This window comes from Diadema setosum, chromosome 11, assembly GCF_964275005.1.
Source record: "Diadema setosum chromosome 11, eeDiaSeto1, whole genome shotgun sequence".
Lineage (NCBI taxonomy): Eukaryota > Metazoa > Echinodermata > Echinoidea > Diadematoida > Diadematidae > Diadema > Diadema setosum.
Window position 1 is genome coordinate 28,626,064 of NC_092695.1, and position 27,431 is coordinate 28,653,494.

The 27,431-nt window shown below is 36.7% G+C and overlaps 1 protein-coding gene across 1 annotated transcript in view; it reads right to left on the reverse strand.

Annotated features, from left to right (window-relative positions):
• Window positions 1–27,431, reverse strand: part of LOC140235534 (tripartite motif-containing protein 2-like) — an 88,232-nt gene that overhangs the window by 10,701 nt on the left and 50,100 nt on the right. The window lies entirely within an intron of this gene.

Consider the following 27,431-nt stretch of genomic DNA (forward strand, 5'->3'; position numbering starts at 1 on the left):
AATCTCTTTTCCACACAGGTGGTAGGACTCTGTATGTTTCTTCTTACCAGGATATGGAGCCACCAAGACTAATAATATGTGCTCACATACTATATTTGCCTAGTCCAAGCTATTCAAATATGCATTGGGGTACAGTACACTTGGGTTACCAACACTTCAGCTATAAACAAACCCTCAGAACATGATTGTCTGATAATTCACTCTAATAGAATAGGTTGTGAGGGATGAGCCCATGAATGTCAAATGAAATGTTTCTCCACTTGTTTTCTGCACTGTGAGGGGTGGAGGAATGTCACCAGTAATAAAGAAATAAACCAACCTCAAGGAATACTGTTATCTTTGGTAATGCCTGCATATCTACATTAAAGGAGTTCCTTACAAATTTAATGCTTTCTTCACTCTCAGAAGTTCTTCATTGGTATCAAATCTACACATTGTCAGAAATCAAATCACAACCTCATCTGACAACGAGAACAGACCAAAACTGTCATTTTAATGCAAACTTAATTTCTAAAACACATTCTATTCACACTGGGATTAGAACACTATTGCTTTCTGAAGTGGAAATTATCCACAGATTCTTGAAAAATGAAACCTGCTTCCTATTTGGATTGGCAATATTTCTAAGCCTGCAGGACCCTAAAATACAAAGCATCTAAAAAGTGACCAATGCTGCCCTAAGAATAAAACATATTTGTCCAGAGTTTGAGATACAAGCTCTGTGTGTGGGCTTTGACAACTATACATTCTCTCTCATGCACATAGTTTGCTTGATGGGTGGCAATTTTGTAGCTACTAACAATAAAAATAATATAATATCAGAGGAGTATGTGGCATGCTTGTGACAGGTCCAATGTCTGATGGAAACTTCATAAAAGGTGTGGCATCTCTCTTAGAGGAGCTCTAAATTTCATTTCAATACACTACTTTTCACTTAGTTTGACCCTGACTTCCTGTTTACACTGGAAGTGAAAAGGAAAAATAACAGCACTTATATAATACATTTCAAAAATTGAATACTTGAGTTAACTTCAGTTGATCAGTAGAACACTACAGCACAGCCAGATATCCCAGGAAAAAAAAGAAGAAGCCTGCACTAAATTAAACATGTCTGCATCTCTGAGCTTTTACACTCAAGAACATAAATGCAGACACATATCTCCCAAGAGTTTACATGAATACTAGTTGGGTTCATCACAGGACTTTTGGCAAGACAAAATTGTGACACAAGACTTGAATAATAACTAACCACGCATTTGCTTTCATCTATTGCTTACATCGCAGTGAGGAAAGAGAAGGAGAGATGGAATATTAGAGGAGCCAGCAACCAAGAAAAGACAGACAGAAAGACAGATCCAAGAGAATGAGATAGAAGGAAAGGAGGGGCTAAACACTTTACTGTTTGAGAAAGATGTATATGAGAACTAGAAAATGTTCACTGAAAACTAACACAAAGTGGTCTATAGATAGGACCACAAGAAAATATATCAGCAAGATTTACCATTTGACATACAAAATTTCTACACAGATTGTCATGTTTGACACTCATAAACATTAACAAATAGAAGATGATATTGTGTATGATCAATATCATGATGTAAGATAAGGTATCTCCTTCAAATTCAGAGATACATCTGCATACATGAATGTAAAACACAAACTGAATTGTAATGAAATGACATCACATGAATATTACACAATATCTAATGATAACTCAAAGATTCTACATTCATATGCTACAAAACTTTGATGATTTGTTTTAGTACTTTGTTCCACCACAACAGCTAGATCCCCTACAGCTGATCAATATGAATGCTACGCAAGTCCATGTTCAACATACCGCTCCATCTTTGCTGAGGTATACTCCATGCTTCACCGGTTAAAAACTGAAACTGTGAGTGAAAACTTGGCTAATGATTCACATTCGAGTGCAGACATGAAAGCAGAGGCACGTATTATCCTCTCAGGCTAGTCCAGGCCTCCTGGACACGACGAAGACGAAGCCACAAACTAAGTTCAATTTCCCATGAACTCCTCCTTTGACTGACCAGCTCTCACCTCGCTCTCTTTGGAGTTACGCCCATCCCATTCCAGGTTGACACGGCAAATACCAGACAATTTCAGATCGTGACCCGACACAATGGAGGGATGAAATTACACGCACTTGAAAGATGGGGCCCCAAAATACGAGGGGAAGAGGGACAGAAATAGTTTTGACTCTATATACTTCATATTTATCTCGATGACAAGGTGATCTGAGAAAATCACATCGAGAAACACTTTGCCAGGATTGAAGAGTGACAGTAATGCTTGTTGGATGCAGGAGAGCTTTGAACAATGGACAAAGACTGTGGACTTTGACGACAACATGCTGTATTTACCAAGATAGTCATTGGATGTGCACCAGGCCATATTTCAAGATAGAGAAAATAATCCCGTGTGCAGAGCTAAAGCTAAAGCAAATAGATTCAAATATATTTGCTTTGTGACACCAGTACTTGAATTTGATTTGGCTGAGATATTTTCGTATCATTATATTCTTTTCGAAACACAATGCAGAGCAGAGTATTGATAAGTGCCCATAATGCTATATACTTTGATATTCCATTTCTTCAGAAAGTTGGGAATACAGTGCATGTGTTATTCAGCTCATGAAATTTACAGCCACATACACGTATATACATCAAACTCATCTCTCAATTTATGCACCATTATCTGGATTCATAATTTGTCGAGTACATGGACATGGTAACAAAACCTTGCGATGGATACCTGGAAAGAAGGCTAACTCCATAACCCAGCAGGAACCCACGTTAATGGAGCATATATTTGATGGGTCTTTATTGGTGTAGGGATGTGGGTGCCATCATTGCATTCCTTCCTCGGAACATGAAAATGCTTCCGCTCGCCATCATGGAATGCCGGTAGAGACCAAATAGGTAGCTCTCCTGGACATATCACCTCACAGAATCTGGATATTCTGTTAGCAGCTGCAGTTTACTTTCGGAAATGTCAATACAGAGGCATGCTGACACAAATAAGACATACTTTTGTGGTAAACACAAAACTGAACACCAAAGTCGGACATGGACGCTGAGAAGCTCAGAGAATGTACAACCCTGTCAGCAAGCACATAAAGTGCACACAGCTCTTTTATAATTCCAGTTACTTTAGACTTACAAAGAGCAAAATAGGCAAACTCTGAAGTTTTTGTAAAGGTAGCAAATACAGTTAAACAACCACAAAAAGGGTAACAGAATCTTGTTGATTTGATAGTTTTTTTCTTTTGCTGAGCAGAAACAGGTTATGATAAACATGCAATAATGGAATGCAAATATACATGTTAATTTGATTTGATTTGATTTGATTTCATTTCATTATGAGGTTTCTCTCCACAGAAGGGTTGTGCAACAGTCTCTACGAAAATAAAATGTCAAAGTTCACAACCACATGACCACATATAGAACGTATTCTGATTAAATTCATATGTGAGCAATGCTGCACAGACTGTTGCTATCATTGTGATTTATTTTCCTGAGACGTACAACATTAACTCCTCTTTTCCACTTGCTAGAAAATCTTAATGGCTGGTAGTAAGATTGATGGCTGGCCTATGTATGAACGACGGACACATCAACATTTGAATGTGTGCAGCAGTTATAGTGGAAACAGAGACTCCAACCCAAAGCACCTTCTGATCTGGAGATTCTCCCGCCTAAAACCCCTAGCAAACGGGAGACTCGAACTTGATGTGTGCGAAGCGCCGCGAAGTTCCTAGGGTTCTAGATGCTCTCTTGTGCTATCTAAGGCTTATTTTTTCAACATACGATAGAAATAAGTAAGAAATCCTTTCCAACGGGAGACGCAGAGCCAGGGCGGGAGAAATTAGATCTCAAACGGGAGAACGGGAGATTTTGCAAAAATGGGTTTTCGGCGGGAGATCTCCCGTCGAAAACGGGAGAGTTGGAGTCTCTGTGGAAAGCAATGAAGGGTACCTGTCTGTGGTAATATGTGGGGGGTTCCCATTTAAGATCTTAAGACAATTTATAACATAAAGCATTACATTACAAAAATTAGACTTCACTTGGGATGGTGGATGTTCTCTTCATCATTAACATATGTGGAAAAAAAATTATAATGGAATTTAAACATCTCCAGTGAACATTCCCTTTAAGGAGGCATAAGAATGCTACCCCTTTATTGCACCTCACAATTTACACAATCACATCCAATCTCTCTATAGCATAATTATATATGTTCAACATAATGTAAATTAAACCAAACCTTCAGAAACACACACACAGTTGACACAACACTAACCCAAGATCCATACTAACCCACAACTTTGTTGTCTCCAAAACCAGCAAAGGAATTCATCTCCTAAAAATTGAGACACTCATTGGTTCAACCCTTTCCTCAGATCTGCTCTTCTGGTGTGTAAAGATTTGCAAATGCTTTTGAATACCTACTTAGCATGGCAATAAGGAAAGGATAAAAGACTTCCTCTGTCAAGAGCTTTGGAAACAAGGCTTATACTGTCTAAACTCCTGTCAAATCACTTCACACAAAATACAGTGCGATTACAGAATTAATCATCATAATCTTTATCTGGAGTACAAAGTCAACTGAATATAGCACAACAAAAATTGACCTAGGAAGTATTGGATGTAAATCCTAAACATCTAAAGATTAATGAAAGTGAAAAGAAAATGAAAGCATGATCATTAATAAAGGGATAAGGACTTTAACACTGATCAATCTCTATGAGTGAGTCATTTACCAGAGGGGCTATTCACTTTTTGAAGAGGAACTGACAAGAGATAAGTACTAGATAGTAATCAATTAAAAAGTAACAGTGGAAAAAAAGAAAAGAACAAACAGACAAAGACACAAACATTTGTGGTCAGGCTGCTGAGTGAATCATAGAATCTTCTCCATACAATCATGACTAACCCTGACCTGGCTAGTAGAAAAAAGAGAGAAAGAAAGAAAGAAAGCAAGCAAGGAGTCTATGTGGGTCACATCGTGTGCATCACATATTTCGTAAGAGGTTGAATTCACCATCGAGAATGACAGCGACAAAATGAGATGTAACTGTTATTCATCCCTTTTAACCCATTGAAGACTAGTCCCAAGTATGGTCAGGCAAGTGTCTATAGAGAATGTGTGTTACAGAAAAATAAGCCCATCCTCAATGGGTTAACAAAATATCTAGTGATTTCTCACCTTAGATAAATGATCCTCATACAACACAATCTTGGTTACGGGAGGCAATATTTTCATGAGTGGTTAATTTTGCCCCCCCCCCCCCCCCAAAAAAAAAGCACTGGGCATGCAGAATTTGCAAAAATAGGTGAATATCTATACCACATACATATAAGTGATCTACTTTACACAGCATCCAGCTATGAGTTGTTGTGGACATACTGCTTGCTTGTACTTTCAGTCAGAGGACAGGTGATGCTATTAATGGACTACAAGTATGCTGAAATTAGTATGGCACAGAGCTGACTCTATTATCAAACACAAACAACAACAACAACAAATTAAACCAGTGAATCCAATTTGAAGATTTACATTCACACATCACATCGAAGAAAAAAGAAAACAAAATAAAATCTTCACATCTTTTAAGAGCACAAAGGATTAAAAAAAAAACAGAAATATTATGTATTGAATAATACAGGGCTGAATGCAAAAAGTGGCCAGAGTGGAAAGGCAAATTATTGTATTTAGAAAGATAGAGAAAGGTGCTAGGGAAAATGGTAGAATATAGAGAGATAAATGGGGATATAAGATACATCTGTTATACCTTCTTCTTTTTTTTTTTGGGGGGGGGAATGAAGTATTAAAGGTCTCCAACCTATAATTAACAGCACATAATTAAATTGCTACTATCAAAGTCATATGCACTTAGCTCTAGAGTGCAAAGGACATCTGGAAATACCCCCAACACACATCCATCCACCAACCCAACACACACACACACATACACATACACATACAGTACTGTACATAGACCAAGTGAGATGCTCTATACACACAGTCCAATATATAGCACTCCAGTGTGTATACGTACACACACATTCTCACAGCCAGCCAGTAAGTCACCATCTGCGGTAGACATGGATCAATATAATGTAAACACTAGGGTTCCATTATAATTCTGGGTCTGCCACAAGCTGTGTGTGCATGCTGTGTGTGTGCATGATGACAGGCACGCATGAATGCACCATCTCTATATACCACTGGTGGGATAATACCACATACCCTCGCACACACAGATTCACACACAATCCCATGAACCAACAGGCGTGTACATACATTAGGTTTCTGTATCCTCACAAAATGGATGTAGGACGGAAGGAGTACTGGTAGAAGAAGAGAAAGAAAAAAAAAAAAAAGCCCAGGAAAGCTAAAGAGCAAGCCATTGGAGCATCTGTTAAATACACTGGGCTAGTAAAGCATTCATCCAGTCAAGGTTCTGCCATGACCTACTTTTTGACAGAAAATATAAAAACATACATATTTGAGTCCCATTGTAACTAAGCATACTGCAAAGCAAGAAAATATATAATTGTATATAATACAAATATATTTGCAGCATGATTTTTTTGTTCTTCAAATTGCCACTGGTGTTTAATGCATATAGTGCAGACAAGAACATTAATGCGTATTTTAATTTCTCAAATCTTGGCTCTTCCGACATTCATGAAATAGAAATGAATCTGAAAATTTTCCAGACTTACAGTAAGACATGTCTGAATATGGAAATTTGACTTAATTTAATTTCTGTATCACAAAGATGTTGTCACAGAAAAATTCCTTTTCATAGCCCTAGTATCACAGATAGCATACAGAGTTCCTTAGCAAAATTGATTTGTTGTCAATTAGATTTTAGCTTATATGTAAAGACACAGTGATAAGAAATAAGAATTCATGCACTGAAAACATTTGCTGGGCACAACCTACGTACTGTGAGAATATGTGAGAATTCAACAGCATCATTTCTTTAACTAGTCCAATATCCTGTCTAATAGGATCCATCAACATACCGGCACAATGGCAAGCTGAGGTGTTCATGAAATTCAATCATTACTGATTACATCTACCAAAAGTCTCATTATCAGTCCACTGCGAACCAGAGAAGAAGGATGTGGCATGGTAAGTGACTGTGAATATTGCCAGACCCAGTAACAGCCACACAAGGAATAATTAAGTGGTATCATCCACAAGACACATATCACTGACGTACTTTGCATGATGAATTTGATTCCTTCCAGCCAACATTGAAGAATGTTACCCACTTTAAACTTCTCCTCTGAATAAATAATGGTATCATGAAATTAAAATTGCTAATTTCAGCACCGCTCCAGGTTTGAATTGGCTTAATTACAGACACAATCTCGCAAGATTTCTGGATCCCGATATTTGTCGGCAGCTTTGCATTTTCAGCTTCTCTGTGGGCTCTCTATTCTAGAATATACACTTGTAAGTATTTTCTTCCTGTGCTGAATAATTCATTCACACAACACTATTTCCACTTGAGCCATTAAATGACATAATACTGCTTAAATCTTTCTCATCAGAGTTGGACTGTTTCTCAACTTACAAATTACCTTTGCTTGAATATGTAGTTAAAGGGTGTGTACAGTTCTGGTCGAGGTGAAAATTTAGCTTTTAACGTTTTGTGAGATATTCAGAAACCACTCTATGAGATGTCAAAGGGCATGCAGTTCTAAGGGGTATCAAAAGTTTATTCGATGAAAATCGGTTTTGAAATGGCTGAGATATCCAAAAACAAGGTGAAACAAAGAGATACTAATAAAGTTGGGGCATGTCGCCTTTTATTATTAGCACTTTTTTGGATATCTCAGCCATTTGAAAACCAATTTTCATCAAATAAACGTTGAATCCTTCTTAAAATTATATGCTCTTTCATATTTCATAAGAGGCTTTTCATTATCTCACTTAGGAATGTTCAAAAACATGAATCCCTACCTCAACCAGTACTGTACAGTCCCTTTAATGTCAGTAAAACTGCTGATAAATCATGACATACATGTAGAAAAACTTACCAAGACATGCACTGTATGACTTTTGTTGTGAAATTGTTTTCACCTGTATATCATATGAGTTTATAGTATACAATACAATATATATAACGGTAGTGGGAATTCACTTTAACCATTAAGGAACCCTCAGCCCACAAAGAAGACAAACAATACACGGATCCTCTCTATGCATACACGTGCTTGTATGACAGTCAACATTGAGAGGCCTAATGTGGAATAGAGGAAAATGAACAGAATTCTTGTAATAATTTACTATAGCAGGACTTGCCAGTCAAGATACTCCCTTTCCTTGGCAAGTTTAGGCTAAATGGTTGTGTATGTTTTCTCAAGCAATCAGAACTTGTTGAGCAGCGGCTATGCATAATATTCATCGCTTCTTCAATCCTATTGTTTGCACCATTTTTCTGGTCACAGACACCCTTGTGTCTTCCTTTTCACCTGTAATTGACCCCTCCCACTTTCCTCCGCATCACTTTCCGCCTTCCCTTTTGCCCATCCCCCTGAGCATGACCGATGATGATTCATCCACCGGATCGCCATGGCAACCCGGCATTGAGAGCGGCTGTGACGCATCACCATTGATTGTAAGCCGACTGGATTCCAGTGACTTTACACATCCACACACTCTGCTGGCCATGCACACGTGCTGGTATAACCCAGTCCTCACTATCACAGAGTGATCTGTACATTGTGTTGCTTTGAATTAGTCACCACATCTCTTAAAAAATGTTTTAGGATTGGAATATCATCTTATCTAACAACTACCTTGCATATCTCTCTCATAGATACTAGGAAAACAAACAGTGTAGAGTGTATGATCCCTATTAACTAGCGATCAGTATAACTCATTTATTATCAGTCATATCTCATTCTGAGTCTGCTGAAATTTCTTTTCCTTTCCTGACAATAAACTACAAAGCCTCCCTGATTCAGGTATTATTTGGGTTTAAGATAGAGTTGCACGTAATAAACAATTTTCTCACCTGCTCTTTGGAATATCACTGTTTGTTTGTTTTTTATTTAGAAATAATAGCAGCCATGTATGTGTCTCATAGATTCAGCAATCAGATGTAAGAACACACAAAAGCTGTGATAAACCTTCCAAATATCAGGTATTAAAGGGAATTTATACAAGATCATATTCTGCTTAGGCAGTAGTTTGTATCAAATCTGAAAGACAACATCATTCATTGGAATGACATATGTGTGTTAAGTTTTATACATACTAGCTATGTAGTTGGAAAATCAGAAGTGAAATTGTCCCTCAAATTTATTTGTACCCCTATTGAAGGTATTAGGCAGGTTCCTTGACATAAAAGGCTCTCCTTCATTAACATATTGCCAATGGGAACCATGCATATTGAATGTATTTAATCAATGTGTGCTATCTGCACTGAACACTGTGACGTGCCTTCTACATGTACATGGGCCATCATTTAAAGCTACTTTGAGACCAAATCCATGAACCCATAGTGTGAGTACATGACAGCAACATACAACTATACTCACTTACATACAACATACAACTATACTCATCGTTTAGTACCAAAATGTGTAGCTTCATCACCTTCAAGATAGTATTACAGAATTCATACAGAAGAGCCATCTTTTTTTCTTTTTTTTTTTTTGATAATCAAGAATGTAATACAGTTCAGTTCCAAAGTCCAGCCACAATTTTGTGTGGCACCTATTTAAATTGTACCAGCTATTCTTACTATCAATCAAATGGTTGATTCTAAGGCAAACATCTGCACTGTGCTGTTCACCTGAACGAATGAACACACAATATTAAAAAAAAAATACAAAGACATCAGAGATGATCTTGTAGAAATGTTTAAAACTTGAGACTTCTCTTAATGTAGTTTAGACATCTAACACTGAGTTCAACAGTGTTATTTGCATAGTATTATCATTGAATTAGCAAGAGAAATGTCAGCAATATTTTATACTTTTGTTTTTGAAAGATGTCTTTCTTTAAAACCTCACTGAAGGTATATCAGGAATTATTATACTCTGTAGAGCACTTTGGGAAAGTTGATTCCTTCATAAAAAAGTTCAGGAAAAATTATGTTTTTTGTCTATAAGTGTGCAGAAGAGATTGCAGATCTAATTCTACTTCTCACTTTCTCAACATTTGTCTCATTAGGTCAAATTGTCATTTACAAGAAGGGTCATTTGACAAGAATTCTTATTCAGAAATACACCAAAAATAGTCATAGTCATGGGTACTCTTTCTTTTTTCATGGCAATTTGAATGTACAACCAAAATGTATGCTGACGGGGAACAACAGCAAGCTGATGATTTTGGTGATTTCTCCATGGAAGAGATAGCACAAAATGTAGACACTTGATAATATCAAACCATGGACCCTACTAGGGTCCATGATCAAACCATGATGGGTCATAGTTTGATCTAAGTGATGTCACATTTCAAGGTAAGACTGCCGTTCATCGCACCTCATTTTATACAGTTTGACGTCACGGTTTGGGGCACATGTGTACCCAGTCGGGAAATTTGATGAGAGACGGAAAAGTGGTACAACGCACACGCGACGGAAGTTCAGCATTAACCCCTATAGGACTGGTTCCATGTACGCAGTGGCAAGAATTCATGGAGACTATATGTGTGGTGACAAAATCATATCATCTTTTTACCAAGTTTGTGATTTTATGGTATCTGAAAATTTCAGGAAAGAAGGTTCAAAGCCAAACAACTAGTATAGGTAGCTAACCTCCAAATGGTGTGAATGAATATCTCCAAGGTTTTCTAGGACCAAACATTCCATTAAAAATGATTACTTTTTATTCTCTTTTTGAAATACTCAACACCTTGCTTGGGGCACATTTCAAAATCCATTATCTATTGACCATCATACTTTTTGTGTCTTCAGCATATATACCACCAAACTGTCTCTACAAGATTCCTTAGATACTAAATAGAAAAAAAAAAATTATATAAGTGTCAATGAAAAAAACTAGTATACTCAATCTATAACTCTTCATATTTCATTTTGAAAAAAGATGCCTTTCTTTGCAAGAAATGCACCAGTTTTACTGAAATCTTGATATAAAATGATTCAGTGGTCATGTTGGCTGCTTCAAAGCACTGTACAATGCACTTTTCCCCCCAACTTTATACAAATAATTTGCTTCCTCACTGGGCGGCGATTCTCACATGCGATACCATACCGTTATTCCAATGAATGTCAATATTGTATAACTGCATTATCCCGCGCTCTTTGAATTGGAATGATGTGACCTTGCTAGTAATACATCCAGGGTGACAGGAATGACAGCTTGCCTGGGCTGATTGATCAAATACGGACCACATTGGCAAAGTACAATTATTAAAGAGATAGTCAAGGATACAATATAATTATGTACAGAAATTTAGACAGCCAAAGCTGGAATACATTAACCCGTCGAGGACGGCCTGATTTTACTACAACAGACATTTCCCACAGACCCGTCCTCAACAGGTTAATATGATTATATCATTCAATTAAAAACAAGGATAATACGAGGTGATATCCTATGTGAAAGAAGCATTTAAGATCAATATGCTTATAAGATAATCAATTTTTTAATGAATGTCTGATGAAAGACATGGTGGCACCAATTTCTGACAAGAACGATCTCTGGCAAAAAAGTCCATCTTTAATCTGCTTATCCATATGATAAAATTAAGCATAGATATACAAGAAGATTCATCGTGGCTGGTTTATTTGATAGCAGCTTTGTTACTGAGTGATACAATATTAAGGTTCTAACCGTTGCCTACTTGTAAGATATAGTTGGTCCAAGGTAATGTCTATGAAGATTTCAATGTCTTGTAGAAAATGAATTAATTCAATGAAATGTGAATGAATTTACATTATAATTCTTTCTCTTCCTTGTCATTCCACAATATCATAAATGGTAGGTCTACACATTATCTTCTGTTCTGGACTTACATTTTACCAAATCTTCATGTCATCTGATCCTAGAAAATTGATACCTGGAATCAAGGCATTCACACTACCAACCTTGCTTGAATATAACACCACTGCTTCGTACAGTGATGTAAAATTGTTCATCAGTTGAGTCCAACATATTGTACTCTTAGCCACTTGGTGTGCTCAATGTTGTGGTTATCCTAAACTATTTAATCAATGTTCAAAAAGCTTTGAAAAACCATCAAATCTTAAAATGAATATCAGTTATGATGTGCTTCTATCCCAAACACCTGAGAGCAAGAAAGTTGATAACAATGAAGTCTATAGAGCAGGATGCTATACAAACTTTCTTGCCCAGGGGAACTAAGACTTACTGTCAGGCATGTGATACAAATAGGCACTTGCCTGTTAAATAAGTATAATATCCTTGCCAGAAACCCATCATTTGGGCTGGGTGCATATACCCCCACTTTTTATTAATTTTCAAATTATGTGCTGCTATGAGATGATCTTCCTTTTGGTTACTGATCAGCAGACAATACTAGTTTTCAAACAAATACATTATCATTTCCTTTCTATTAATATACAATATTCAAGACAACACCAAATAATATGGGAACAGAGTAAAAAGGACTCGGACACAAACCAGTGAAGGGTGTGTAGCATGAAAAACACTTGGTCAGCAGAGGATAAATAATGACCGACATACACTATACAATGACGCGATGACATTTAAATGCTTTATATTTCAACAAATATTTCAATAATCATGCTGGCGCACACCACACTCTAATATGTGCCTCTGCTCTGAAAATTTAAAAGATGGATCAGATCAGCTAACGTACCAGGGAGCTTTGACATGCTGACAGTGAAAACTTCAGTTAACCATCAGTCACAGTCAAATTGTAAAATGATGAGTATTTCATCCAATTATTGTAAAGTATCCTGACAGAAAACACATGCTTTTCAATGGTAATTGAAATTTGGCAGAGGCACTCATAAATGCAAATTAACTAATCGGCAGGACAAAGGCGTCAATTCGACAGCATAATTGCCTGACAACGTCTGAGCACAGGGAAGCTGGAGGAAGGAAAGCGTCGGCTGAAGATGTGGGGCTTCGATCCAGAGGAGAGAAAACCTTTAATTTATTCGGCGGAGAAGAAAGCGTGGTGTGAGTCACTGGGTATCGATCAGGTCAGCTGCCATTGGGTGGGTCTAACACGTGTTGAATGGACGGTAGACTGCTACTTTTGTGCTCTGCAGCATTCATCCCCCCATCCATGCACACTCGCCACATTGCATTTCATTTGCATTTTTCAGCATGTATGGCGTGAAAAGTGAGAACAGAATTATATTGCTTGAAGATTATATCTCATCGCATCCAACTGTGTTGACCTTCACATAACACATGTGAATAACTAACATCTGGTGTATTTGCCAAAGTAATATCCCAAAATGAAGACCGACAGCTGCATGTACTGTATATAATCAAATTTGGATATATATAGATATATAGATATATTTATATAATGCATGTGTACATATTATATTTATGACAAATCCTGCATTTTACACAATGCATTTTTAAGTCACCATCTCACAGCTACATTTTCTGAGGAGAACACTAACTGAGTAATGATTTAAATGCATTTACTGTCTCATTAATTCTCTTTTCCTTACAAATACTCCTCGCAAGTAATGACTTAATTGGATTTTGGATATAATAAAGTTATAGCCGAGCTACCCTGGGACAAAAACATTCAGAATGAGGGAGACAGAGAAGCATGAACCGGATAAGCCGTGACTTAAATCTGAAGGGGAAAAAAAGGGCAATCCTAGGCTTGATATACCAGGACAGGAAGGCCGGTGGCATATAAACATTGATGAACAGTGAAAGTGGAAAGCAATATCCAGACTTGACGTCTCCCTTTGTAGATCATAAATAGTCTGGTAAAGGGAAGGTTTCTTGAAGCACTGGAATCAGGCCATGAAGGATAACATGTATAAGATAAGAAATGATAAAGCTGTTATCAATTTCTATACACAGCAAAGAAGATGTATTTTTTTAGGGGGGAGGGTTATCAAAGGCATGTTAAAAGTCTATGTGAATAATGCACCCCTATCTAACTATTCAAGCAATCTTTCAACTCTTCTGAAAATGCCCCCCCCCAAAAAAAAAATAGATAAATACAATCAAAATCAAAAGTCAATGTTTTACACATACACTGTTGTTTGAGCAATGAATTTTTATATGCTTCTAATTTCAACATTCCCCTTGAAGATATATTTTCCTAAGTATGAAAAATGAAACACAAGAATCTTTTTGACTCGTCAGTAAACATCAAAATATTGAAAACTGATTGACTGATTCAGTCATCTAATGAATAATTTCCCATATAATGAGAATTCTTTCCTATTTTATGTCCATTTTAGCACACATATTATGTCATCACAGCCTCATTCATGGAGATCTTTATAGACTTTGGATTTATTTTTTCATATTGCATTATTTACATTGTACATATGAATGAAATGAAGGGAGCAAAAGCTCCATGTATCTAAAGCTATCATTTCTATGCAGTCCTAAGCTTTCTGCGACTGTTCACTGTGTCCTACACTGCACTGCACAGCACAAGCAGGCTAAAGTTATCATACATTTACAGGAAATCACGTAACTTTCGGTGTCCCCGACAAATGCATGACATGCTGCCACATGTTTTTTCTCCTTGCTGCCATCCTCACACGTAAAACTGCAAAATTAGTGAGTGAGAATGGTCTGGAGGTAATCTTCTGATATCTTCCCGCTAAATTTTATTTGGTCTTCCAGAAAAAAAAAAATGACATAAAACAGTTAAAAGAAAAAGAACACTCAAAATCACTCATTGGTTGATAACACAGTTCTTTTCATTTATACTTTTCTTTTCACTTATATCTTTTCATCTTTTTTTTTTTTGAAGCACCATGAGCACTTGAAAGGTGGACCCATGTGCTATACAAATAGCCACTATTATTATTATTATTATCCTATCATTATTATTATTATTATTATTATTATTATTATTATTATTATTATTATTATTATTATTATTATTATTATTATTATTATTATTATTATTATCATTACTGTAGATATGAATTATGAGCTTATGAACATAAAGTCTGCATAATGAAATGTGTATGGAGTATACGTAAAAACTGGTTACTTGTGAATTCTTGAAATACATATCAGTCTACGGTTATGACTCCTGAAGACAGGAATTTAGAGTTTCAAGCTCCGGTAAATAGCATGTAGCATGAATATGCGCAGCATATGCCTACAGTATGTGTGTACACACGCCCTATCTCTGCCTACGCTCACGTGACATCTTACTCACGATATGTGCAGTCGTGGAGGCATGGATAACGAGTTACTATCGGAGGAGACATACCTGGGAACCATGGCTAAATTATGTCCCAAAATGAGTCCCCGTTCTCTTGATTGTCCTGGTTCCCGTCTTCCTCCGTGTGGAAACAACCGGCAGAGATTTCAAAATCCGATCAGAAGACACACAGTCCCACGCTCCTCATCTTCATCCTGATCCTAATGCGCCTCTCTTCTCTCTCTCTTTACACTCTTTCCCCCTCTCCCTCCCCAAGAAGGGTTCACCGGTCTGCGGAAGCAATCTTCCAGCCGATACGCCGACGTCTTGATGCAGTGGGATGCGAGAGGGAGAGTAGAATCATTTAGATGCTAAGTGTATTCTGGCGGTGGAATGAGGTAGAATGCTCACCACTACCACACAGTCCGATTTTTTTTTTTCTTCTTCCATGGGGGGGGGGGGGGGAGGGTTGCTGGGAAGGCTGGTGGTAGTAGTGGAGATTGTGATTACTGTGAGAATAATTCTAGTGGAAATTACCACTCGGAAACAGGGGAGGCCCCTGTCAATAGAAGGGATGGACTGTGATAATAATCAATGACACCGAGCGAGTTGAATTAGAGGCAAGTCAATTCTGTCACTTCCTATTGTACAGTTAATCATTTTGTCACATTTTTTGGAACACAACGTAATGACAGCTACATGGGCCTACTCTCAAAAATGCATCACTGATGAGGGTAACTTGACTGGATGTTCAACCATATTTCAGATATGATTTTTTTTTTTTTGTCTTCAATGAACCAAAATTAAACTTGTCTTTTTGTGTGGGCATGTTTCCAATAAATAGAGAAAAGCATTTGGACACTAATTTTCACATCAGTTGCTTTGTCAAATGTAAGTACATAGAGTCACTTCCAACATTTTTCATCCCCCGTAATATGCCATGTTCACCTGCATCAAATTAAAATATTCACCCTATGGTAGCTATGGCATTCATGAAGAATAAATCAGACTGGTCAATTTAATTCCATTCCAGCTCAGAATGCAATGAAATAATTTCCAAAGGACCACACACAAAAAAAATGCTCCTTCTTGATATTCATAATTTAAACTACCATATCTTGGAAAACAGGGATGAGATACCCATGCAATGAAGCATATTATACTTCTGTTCTGCACATACATGTATTTGTAGTTAGAGCAGATTTGTTGTTTGAACAGATGTTTTCGATCACTACTATTGTACGCAGCATAATGAAAATTGGGGCAATTAATTTTCAGAGTTTGAAAAGCAGCATACAGTAGGATTGATAACTCTATGAAAATCTTGCATATCATTGTGTTGTTTTCAACTTCAAAAAAACAACAGAAGAAAATGACATATGATATTAATTTTTCATCACTTTTTCATGTTTAGCCGCTCAAAAACATATTCACCGGTTTTCAATGTCACGCTGTGCAATTGTCAACCCGTTTAAATTGTGCATATAAAATTGTGAAGATATTTTCACAGGTTTTAGATTTTGCACCAGCCAAAAGTAGCACTTAAAATGCAAAAATTAATGTACTATAAAAATTTCTGCATTTACAATATTATTGTCATTTTAGTCTACATCATCAATGGTTATGTTTGGAGACATCTCCCATGTACACGATTTGTCTAGCTTTGATTGTGTCATTAATGACACAGATATTGAAATATTATGTAGTGACGCCAGCTCTTCTCTCTCTCTCTCTCTCTCTCTCTGAATATCCCTCAGTGTATTGGGAATTTCCCTCCCCATTCTCTAATGGATTCTCCTGGCAGGTTTAATGAGTTTCTGTGTGTGTGTGTGTGTGTGTGTGTGTGTGTGCCTGCTCCCTCATTGCTATCGCTTTCCACATAGTGGCCAATGCGGGTGACGTGTGGATGATACGGTACAGCTAGAGATGAGCCAGTCTGCACGCATCTCCCTTGTCTAACTCCATCCCATCCTTCAGCCCCGTCCAAGATGGGCTGGATGCCCTCCGTCTCCCCACTCTCACTTATTAGCGAATCATCCAGTATATGTGATTCTCAGCAACGATTACTCTCCGCATCAAGTGGGCATGTTATATGTGCACCCCTCGTAAATGCATGCAGTAAATCTAATTCCAACGTTGGCGTGCGTCGAGCGGAAGATGGGCACCATGTGTGGGTCTAGACTAATCTTGGGGTAATTGGGCAAATCCAATTTTAATGTCACACCTTGCAGTTCAAGGGGCTCTCTTCTCTGTCAAACATTAACTCTGTGAATGCCACTAGTTGACTCATCCTTTATTCTTTTTGTTTGTTTGTGTGTGTGTGAGTGTGTGTGTGTGTGTGTGTGTGTATGACACTATCAACTACTAGTATTAAAAAGCCCCGATACTGAATTTAAAGGTCCTGTTTACCTTTGGGAACAATGGTTTTAAAAAATTTCAAAATATGACATTAAATGCACATGTGAACGTCTGCTGTACCACAAAACATCCTATCATATACAATTTTCGAGATAAAGCCTAAGATATAAGGAGATATCTGTACTTTTTTCAATAAACCGTAACTGTAGATGGTTTAATCTACAAAGATTTCTGTTAGAACTATTGTTCACATTTTGTATACTGAACAATACTTAACATTGATTTCACAGATTCAAATTCTTACAGTGGTTGTTTCTATCCCTAACTAACATTTAAGAACTATTTTAAAGCACTAAAGCTGGGTTTCTGTTTCATCTGCAAATGGTAAATTATGCCTTTAATGTTTCATCTTCACTGTTATTTGAAAATGTAGATTTGAGTAAAAGTAGCATCACAATCAGAGTAATTCATTTATTACACAATCATCGACAAAATTCAAGCTCCATACACTGATAACACATATATTTAAAGAAATTCATACTCTAAAAATAAAATACATATCTCTCTTCATCAGGTGGGACAAAGGACAGTTATATACTAAGAACAATGATCTCCTTAATCTTTAATTAAACCTTATTTGTTTCACACAGATGAGAAGTAGGCCCTACCATTTTCATTTCACTCCTGGAAGTAATGTTGAAATAACTGTTCTTAATGAATCGAGAGCTTCAGACATGATGTGTCAAATCTGGATTGAAGCAAAATGTAACATATCAGTTTCAATTCCACTCACACTGAAACAGTGCATAGAATACTTCTTTTCCTCAAGCCCCATCTCAGCCAAAACTGTACCATCCCTAAAAAAAAAACAAAAAAAAAAAAACTATCTTCATTGTTATTAATGTGATAATAATGATGGTGGTAGTGTTAATCATTATTATCATCATAAATGTATTAATGATGATAGCATGAACACAGGATAAATCATTCATCACTTAACATGTCACGTTGGCATATGCCTACCTACATAGCTGATATAGAACAACCCCATAAATGGTCCAAAGCAAGGAAACTTATATTCTGCCCCCTTGTGGCTGGTTATAGACAGTTTTTGAAGAGAGACAGATCTGTTTCATCCTTCCTCCACTGTCCAACATACCACCTCCTGTGGGATCCCTTCAGCTCTTTCTCTCTCCCTCTAGTGGAGTCACAATACCTACAAATCCTAGGACAAATAATTGAATCCAAAAGTACAGTTGTATATGTTTCCCAAAAGGTTGAACATTCACAGTAATTCTTTTGCTTCCTGTGTATTATTCAAATAAATGTTCAATTTCTATCACTGCTTTCAATATTCTATTTAAGAGAATGAAAATAAAGTTTGAATTGAATGTATAGCACCATGTGTATTTGAAGCAGAAAATGCAATCCTACATCACCCCATTTTTTCACCAGCAGCGAAGATTTTTTTTTTTTTTTTGCCCCATTGAGAAGAATGAGACGCACAGGCAATAAAAAGGATTTATCATGCATACAATGTCATTTATCAAAGTCAGCAAGCATGACATCATTGTTTGACAATGCTACTGTCTGTTGGAGACTGCCGCCTTCATATGATCCACACAACTCTGGGCTGATTATCTCAACTGTACACATGTTTGTAGGGATGCCTTCAGATGCATTGAGTTATGGTATATTCACACAGCATGTGTGATATTCTGATAAGAGACCATTCTGTTTATATATGATAATCACAAGGCAGCATTCAGACCTCACACACTACAATGTTTCATGGATATGTAGGAGTCTCTCGCTTGCACACTACAAACTTTGCACGGGCTTTACACGAATGTTGTGTTTAGAACTTTGCTTTGGACTCATCTACTAGTTTGCAAATATTTCCCATCCATTTATATGATGAACAGATAAGAGTACTGTATAAGCCATATATTTCGCGAGTCTAAATTTTCGCGAATCGGGACGTCACGACAATTTCGCGAGTGGTTAAATTCGCGATCGTGGAGTCTTGTACTGAACGGAGAAATTTATACGCGTACGTCACATTCACATTGGCATTAGAGTCAATATTTTCGCGTGTTTTTAATTTCGCGAAAAGCAGCTGACTCGCGAAATTTGCGAAAATAACCTCGCGAAATATTCAGCGTATACAGTATTCAGACATATGTACATCACACAAACATAAGATGATCAAATGAAACAATGCTAAAAATCATGGTTTCGATATAAAATGTATCAGTATACAGGCAACACCTGCAATCAGACACATAAAAATACTCTATATATCCATATGTCGTATATTTGAAGAGTTTGTTTGCAAAATCCAATAAGTCCATTTTTGACGATTTTTAAGTACAGTCTCTGTCATAAAGTACAAAATAATACCTTTTAAATGATATACTGGTCACTACATATAAAGGTACATTTTTGAAGTTATGGTCAAAAGAAGCAAAAAATTTCTTATTATTCTCTTTATTTTTCTTGACCTTTAATCGCAAATATCTCCATTTGGCAAATATGGACTTATCGGTTTTTGCAAACAAACTCTTCATTTGTACATTGTTATCCATACCCTCTTGTCTGAAAGGGGAGAGAGGCTCAATCTGACTTTCAGGAATTTTCTTGAATCAAGGACATCATATGCAATTGTGCATCATGATCCAAAAACTTTCATTTCCTGTGTGTGAGTAGGCTTGTTGTCTTTGCAGACTACTGTTACAAACATTGAAGTATTGAACTACTCTGCACTGCTCTTTTTGAAAACAACTCTCAGCAATCGCTGTAATCAATGCTTCAGAGTCACACCAGCCTGGTTCTGATAGGACGCTGAATGTCAGTTTTCCCAAGGTCTGTCTGGGACGCTTCTCGGTGACTCCTACATCTATGTATATCAAAGTAGCCCAACTTTTATTTTCATGTCTCGATTGCTCCACATGGCTCCAAATCAAAATCGTGACAGGAAATGCTGACTTCAGCAGAGGTTCATGAGAACAAATGATAACTTCATGTACTTTGTACAAAGAACAAACAGAGAATATTTGCCATACAAAGTTTTGACTTCCAAAAGTCTACTGCGAGCATCTAAACGCAATGAACTGAAGTGAATGGAAATTGAAAAGGATAGGATGATACTTCCAAACTTTTGCAGATGAACACAAAGACTCCAGTGTTAAACAATCTCAAAACGAAATAAGAGTCCTGTATTAACCATAATTAATCTTAAAAAGAGGCACTTTCCTATTGATATAAGATTGAATACCTATAGTCAATAGCCAGATTTCCTCAAACTATTTTGACAACTCTCTCTACTGCAAAAGAACAAGCCTGAGCCCCAACAGTCTGATATCCCCCCCCCCCAAAAAAAAAAAAAAAAAAAATCCACAGTAGTCACATTCAAGATGGAGGGGAAAGAAAGCTGTAAAATGTTGCGTCAGCACTGCGCAGATCGAAGAGTGTACTTTAACTACCCGAGAGCAGGTTTAATGACGTGTCTCGTCCATGACTTGAATAACCATACACCGCCAAAGGCAGCCATTTCTCCTGCTGCACACACTGCACACAGCGTCATCTCGTACCTCAGAGACATAACAGAATATGGTAAAGTGCTCATCACAATCTCACAGGGGTCAAGAAGTCTCCTTGTGCAATGTCTGCTGATAGGTTCAGGCTTACGAGGAAGGTGTGGAGAAAATCTGGATGTTGTCTGGCAATTTGCTACTTAAAGGTTCAGTAGTACTTATGAAGCAGTTTTGCAACTGTAAGCTTTGACTCCTTATCCCCTTCATATAAAGAAATGGCATCTGAAGCATCAGGAGAAAATACAATCTGTATTTTCTAACTACAACAGCTATACATTCACTGCTACTTAAAATTGTCATACATTAAAAAAGTATAATGATATTCACAATTGTCCATTTGTTTTGTTCTGTAGCATCTGAAGGGGGAAAAGTTAATTTTTTTTTATCACAATGTGACAATTACTTGTTAAGTCAATATCATTAAAGGTAATTTGAGTCATATATTTCATTGAACTTATTGCAAATGCACAGTATGGTAGCAATTTTGTTTACAACTTGACATTTAAAGTGTAAGTCCACTCCAATGTTCAAGTCGAAAATGAAATGAATTGAGCAAAATCAAACAAACAGATACATAAGAAGAAAGTTATGGGACTGCAAAGTATCATGCTTTTCATGAAACGCTCATGCAATTCTCCTGTTGGCTTGCACACAAATTTGCCTACATACCCTTTCTAGGCATGAAATAGGCCTACATTTATATTTAAAAAAAAGTTATAAGACAGGAAAAGGGTAAGGATCTAACATGTAATATCTACGAAAAAAAACCCTATTTATTCAAAATACATAGTGCTTGTGAAAGAACTGACATGCTAGAATTCGTACATGATTATATCACATATCATCTAATTTGCATATATATTCTTTTATATTATTCTTATATTCTTATATACGTTCTGCAAAAAAATATATCTGTAACTGTAAAATTCCTTTGCTTTAAAATCACTCTGATTTTAATGGAAACATCCACCACCTGTTTTAGTTCATTTATCAAAATTAATGATGAAATGGAATTGTACTTCAATTTACCAAATTCTGCAGTCCATCATCATTACCATCTTTTGAATTATTTCTAACTTTGACAATCTGGCACAAGTCAAATGTTACTGGTACCTGTTTGACTGACACACAACTATGAAAAGCTCTTACACTGGACAGCCTAATTTGGTATGAATGACAATCAATCACACTGGGTTATTACTACAATGTTGAATTTTCTTTCCCTCTTAATGGTCTTGCTCAAGTAAGGCGGCCAGTTTAGAAGTCTGATGAGCAAACACGTGTCACCATGAGCCAAATTCAGAAAGACCTGAAAGAACTAAATCGAGAGAGCAAAAGTACCTCCCTCCTTGACAATAAAAGGCCCGACGATAAATGGCATCGTAACTTCACCTGATTTACCTGAACAAATTCTCTTTATGAAGAGGGTCTGTTTGCCAAAGGAACATTATCCAAATGGCAAACATGACTGCAACCTTTTGGGAAGTCGTGGGAATGATGAGGCAGGCCTCTTTTTTTTTTTAATGTGCCGACTATCAAGACATAATTGATAATAAAGATCTAAAGTACACTACTGATGAAAACACAAGACGCCCAAGGCAACAAAGTGGGTTTGTCTGCTCAGTAAAGAAATATTCCACTCCAAAGCACTCTAAACCTGCAAAAAGACACATGAAGCTTGCATGTGATTGAATGTACATAACCCCTCCAGCAGACTTGCTACAGTAGACAAGTACTCAAAATGTAATTACACAGCATCTGCACATTAAATTTGTTGATTGAAATGTTTTTCACTTCCCACAGACCTGCTCTGTATTTAGATAAAACATAATGCTATTCACCCAAACAATGATTACATAGTGCTGCCATATGTTCTGATTTAATTCAGACAGGATTCTATGGTGGTATCTTTAAATTACAAGTTATCATGTGCTGGATCTTGAGTGGAAAACAGGTTATCCATGTCTGAAATAACACATCATGCCCAAAACAAATACAACATTCAATTAATGTTGTTGATACACCACAATGAAGACACCCAATCACACCAGTGACTGAAAAAAAAAGGTTAAACAGGAAAAAACACAAAAAGAATACACAAAATGTGATTTAAGGTTTGTATCTTACTAACATGGTCAGAGTTGAAATAATTCAGCACATGCTATTTTGATATCAAACACAAAATGATAATGAAGGAATTAGGTGATCCGAGTATCCTCTCGGATCACCTATTGTATCTGTACGGATTCTTTCTTCTTCTTCTTCTTTATTTCTTTCTCCTCAAATCTTGTGCAGAGGTTAACTCAAAAAGTCCCCCATCTATCACTTTCAAACTTATACCATGTATGTATCATGTCCTAAGGACGACAGATCTAGTGTATCAATGTGATCAGTCAACCGTGACGTCATTATGACGTCATTATCTGAAATCACGTTTACATTAATATCTCATTAATGGAATGGAATTTTTCAATGAAATTAGAATATCATATAGTTCAAATCAAGTTCTATTGATATATTTCATAAAATTTAGTCACGTTCATAGTAAACGAGCGCGTACGCGCGCGTTGAAATTTAAACATGCTCTAATCAACCTTAAAATTTTTTTGCACACGTTTCAGGTCATTTACAGCATTTCAAAAAAAATCGACGGACGCGTATGCGCGCGCGCATATACGCACGCACAGCTCATATGCAATAGATATTTCCCATTTCATCACACGGAATATATTTCTGAAATGTCAAGGAATATTTCTACCAAGTTTCAAGTCAATCCGACTCAATATGACGTCAAACGGGCCCGTCAAAGTTGAAATTCCGCGCGCGCGTCTGAATGGCGATATACAGTGCAAGTATGCCAAAAAACCGCCAATTTTAAATCGGATTTTACTCGTCAGGATGGACGGTGACCCCCCATTTTCTTTACATATTCTGAAAGCTGATGAATTGCACATGTCATTTCATGGGCTGGCTGTGCTGACAAAATGATTAAAAGATATCAGATTTCTTAATAAAGTAAAAAAAAGTAAATTTTCAAAATGACGTCATCAAATTTCAAGTTCACTCGAGCGTATCTCACTTATCCTTTGTCAATTTTCACCTAAATTTCAATATGTTGTAGCTTATGAAATGCTCTTTCATTAATGTAATTACACAATTTTGATTAGATGACGACATCACCTCGAAAAAATGGATTGAAGGTAACCTTGTCAAATTTGACCAGTTTACGTGTTATCTCTATGGGAGTGCAATTTTTATGGAAATGAAAATTGACATGACTATCTTTATCGAGCACTAGCTCGCTTATGCTTCGGTGAATTTCTCTAAGATTTTAATATGTTGTAGCTGAGACGTAGGGCTATCGTGAATGTGCCCTTCGTTTTTTCATACGTTATCGGGATCACGTCAAAAAACTTGGTTGAAATTAAAGCTTATCTTCGATGTATTGAAATATTTCTTTCTTTCTTCAACTTTCTGTGCAAAAACTCAAGAAAAACATACCCTATCACCACCATATTTTGCATATTTTTAGTTCATGTCACGAACATTATTTCACAAAATAACAATTACTTGATCAGACGCCATCTTGGGTATGTAAATTAGGGTCAAAGGTCATAAATGTTTCATCATTTATCTTGGTAAATATGTGTCCTATCTTTGTCATATTTTGCACACGTAAAGACCATGTTACAAGGATCATTTCACAAAATAACCACTAATTGCTCAGATGCCATCTTGGGTGTGCAAAGTGGGGTCAAAGGATATATGTACTTCTTTCTCAATCTTCGCTATTACGTGTTATCTCTATGGGAGGGAGTTCTAGATGTGAAAATTGACATGACTCTCTTTATCAAGCACTATCTCACTTATGCTTCTGTGAATTTCTCCTAGATTTTAATATGTTGTAGCTGAAACTTTGTGCTATCATATAAGTGCCCTTTGTTTTTTTTCACACGATGTCGGTATCACGTCAAAATACTTGGTTGAAATTAAAGCTCATCAACGATGTATTGAAATATTTCTTTCTTTGCGCAACTTTCTTTGCAAAAACTCAAGAAAAACATGCTCTATCAACACCATATTTTGCACATGTTTAGTTCATGTCACCTACATTATTTCATAAAATAACGACTTCTTGATCAGACGCCATCTTGGGTATGTAAATAAGGGTCAAAAGTCATAACTGTTTCATCTTGTATCTTGGTGAATACCTGTCCTATCTTTCCCATATTTTGCACACTTATAGACGATGTCGCAAGAATCATTTCACAAATTAACCACTTTTTCCTCAGGTGCCATCTTGAGGGTGTAAAGGTGGTTCTTGGGTATGTAAATTAGGGTCAAGGTCATAGATGTTTCATCCTGTATCTTGGTGTATACATGTCCTATCTTTCCCATATTTTGCACACGTAAAGACCATGTTACAGGGATCATTTCATAAAATAACCACTTTTTGCTCAGATGCCATCTTGTCTGTGCAAAGTGGGGTCAAAGGTCATATGTACTTCTTTTTCTATCTTCGCTATGACGTGTTATCTCTATGGGAGGGAATTTTTTCAGAAATGAAAATGGACATGACTCTCTTGATCGAGCACTATCTTACTTATGCTTCAGTGAATTCCTCTCAGATTTTAATATGCTGTAGCTGAGACTTTGCACTATCAGGACTCGAATCATTGATTAAAAAAAAATCGGATCACCTTAATTTGTCAGTGATGACAAATTACAATCTCTAGTTAACTTTAAGTCCTATTCTAACCCTTAACAAGGTGGTTATGGTTGAAATAATTCAGCACAAACAATTTTGCTACCAAACAACACATGTAGACACAATGTTCTGCTAGTAGAACATCATGATGTGTTTTGTTTTCTTTCTTTCCTAGAGCATATAACATAATATAACATAATCATGGTCTGATGATTTCTCTCCTTTGGCTCCATAACCACAACAAAAGACAGAGCCTATTTTCCACTCTACCACCACAATACCTATATACTTACCCCCTTTCCCTTTCTGGACCCCTTCTTTCTTCATTCCAAGAGGCATTAGGCGGGATTTGGTGGAAGAATTTACAACCACAGATTGACACCATTTTTTCCCCAGGTAAATAAGGTGCTATGTTTATAAAAGCTTCTGGAGTGATTTACTCTGAAAAAAATAACTGTCACTCCTAAACTGCTACAACACTTGCATCCCCATAAAAATACTTAAGGAACACGCATAGACATACAAGCACACACAGTTCTCTCTTAACAATCTAGACATCAATATCGACAAGTAAATTTATCCCCATACTTGCAACTGGGGATACCCCAATTACAAACCTATACTAGTATTTGAAAAATGTGATGCTGTGAATAGTTACAAAGTACATCCATGTCAAAATTCTCTCATTAGTACTTTGATATTCAGTGAGGATATACTTCAATGTTCAAAGATAAGATAAAAAGTATCATTAAGATACAGAAATGAATGTTTGTTCATTACATGAGATTGACCTTTCCCATCTGAGATTCATAAACTTTGTACCTACCATACCAAGTTCCAGAAGGTAAAGGATTTAATAAACCCATGTCTGACAGTGTGCAGCATGCCTAGAAATGATGCCTATATGCAATACAGTGGAGTGGAACCTTGTTATAAAGAGGTCGGATATAAATAAAAGGTGATTTCGCAGGTTCAGGCTCTTACAACTCATGTAATATTTCTCTATTTCCGTACCCCGATAGAGTAAGACATCCGACATAAGAAGGTACTTGTCAGATTTTTAGGTCATCGATCATTATAACTAGGTTCCCTAACAACAAGTCAGACTATAGATGAAGTTCATATAACACTACACCTACAAGTGTAGGCCTACATGTGGATTGTGGTCATGACAAATGCTATGTGTTAACACCTGATTCATCAACTGCAATAACAACAGTGTAATCAGTGTCAGTATCAAAACATTCTGATGCCTATACTTTGCCACAATCATTATTCCCTTTTTGTTGGAGCATGTTCAAGACTGAGTCATTCTGCCTTTTGGTGAATTGTCAAATGCACACTTTGAATGCTAGGTAGAAATCAAAACTGAAAATTACCAGTTACCAATGGGTTCCAAC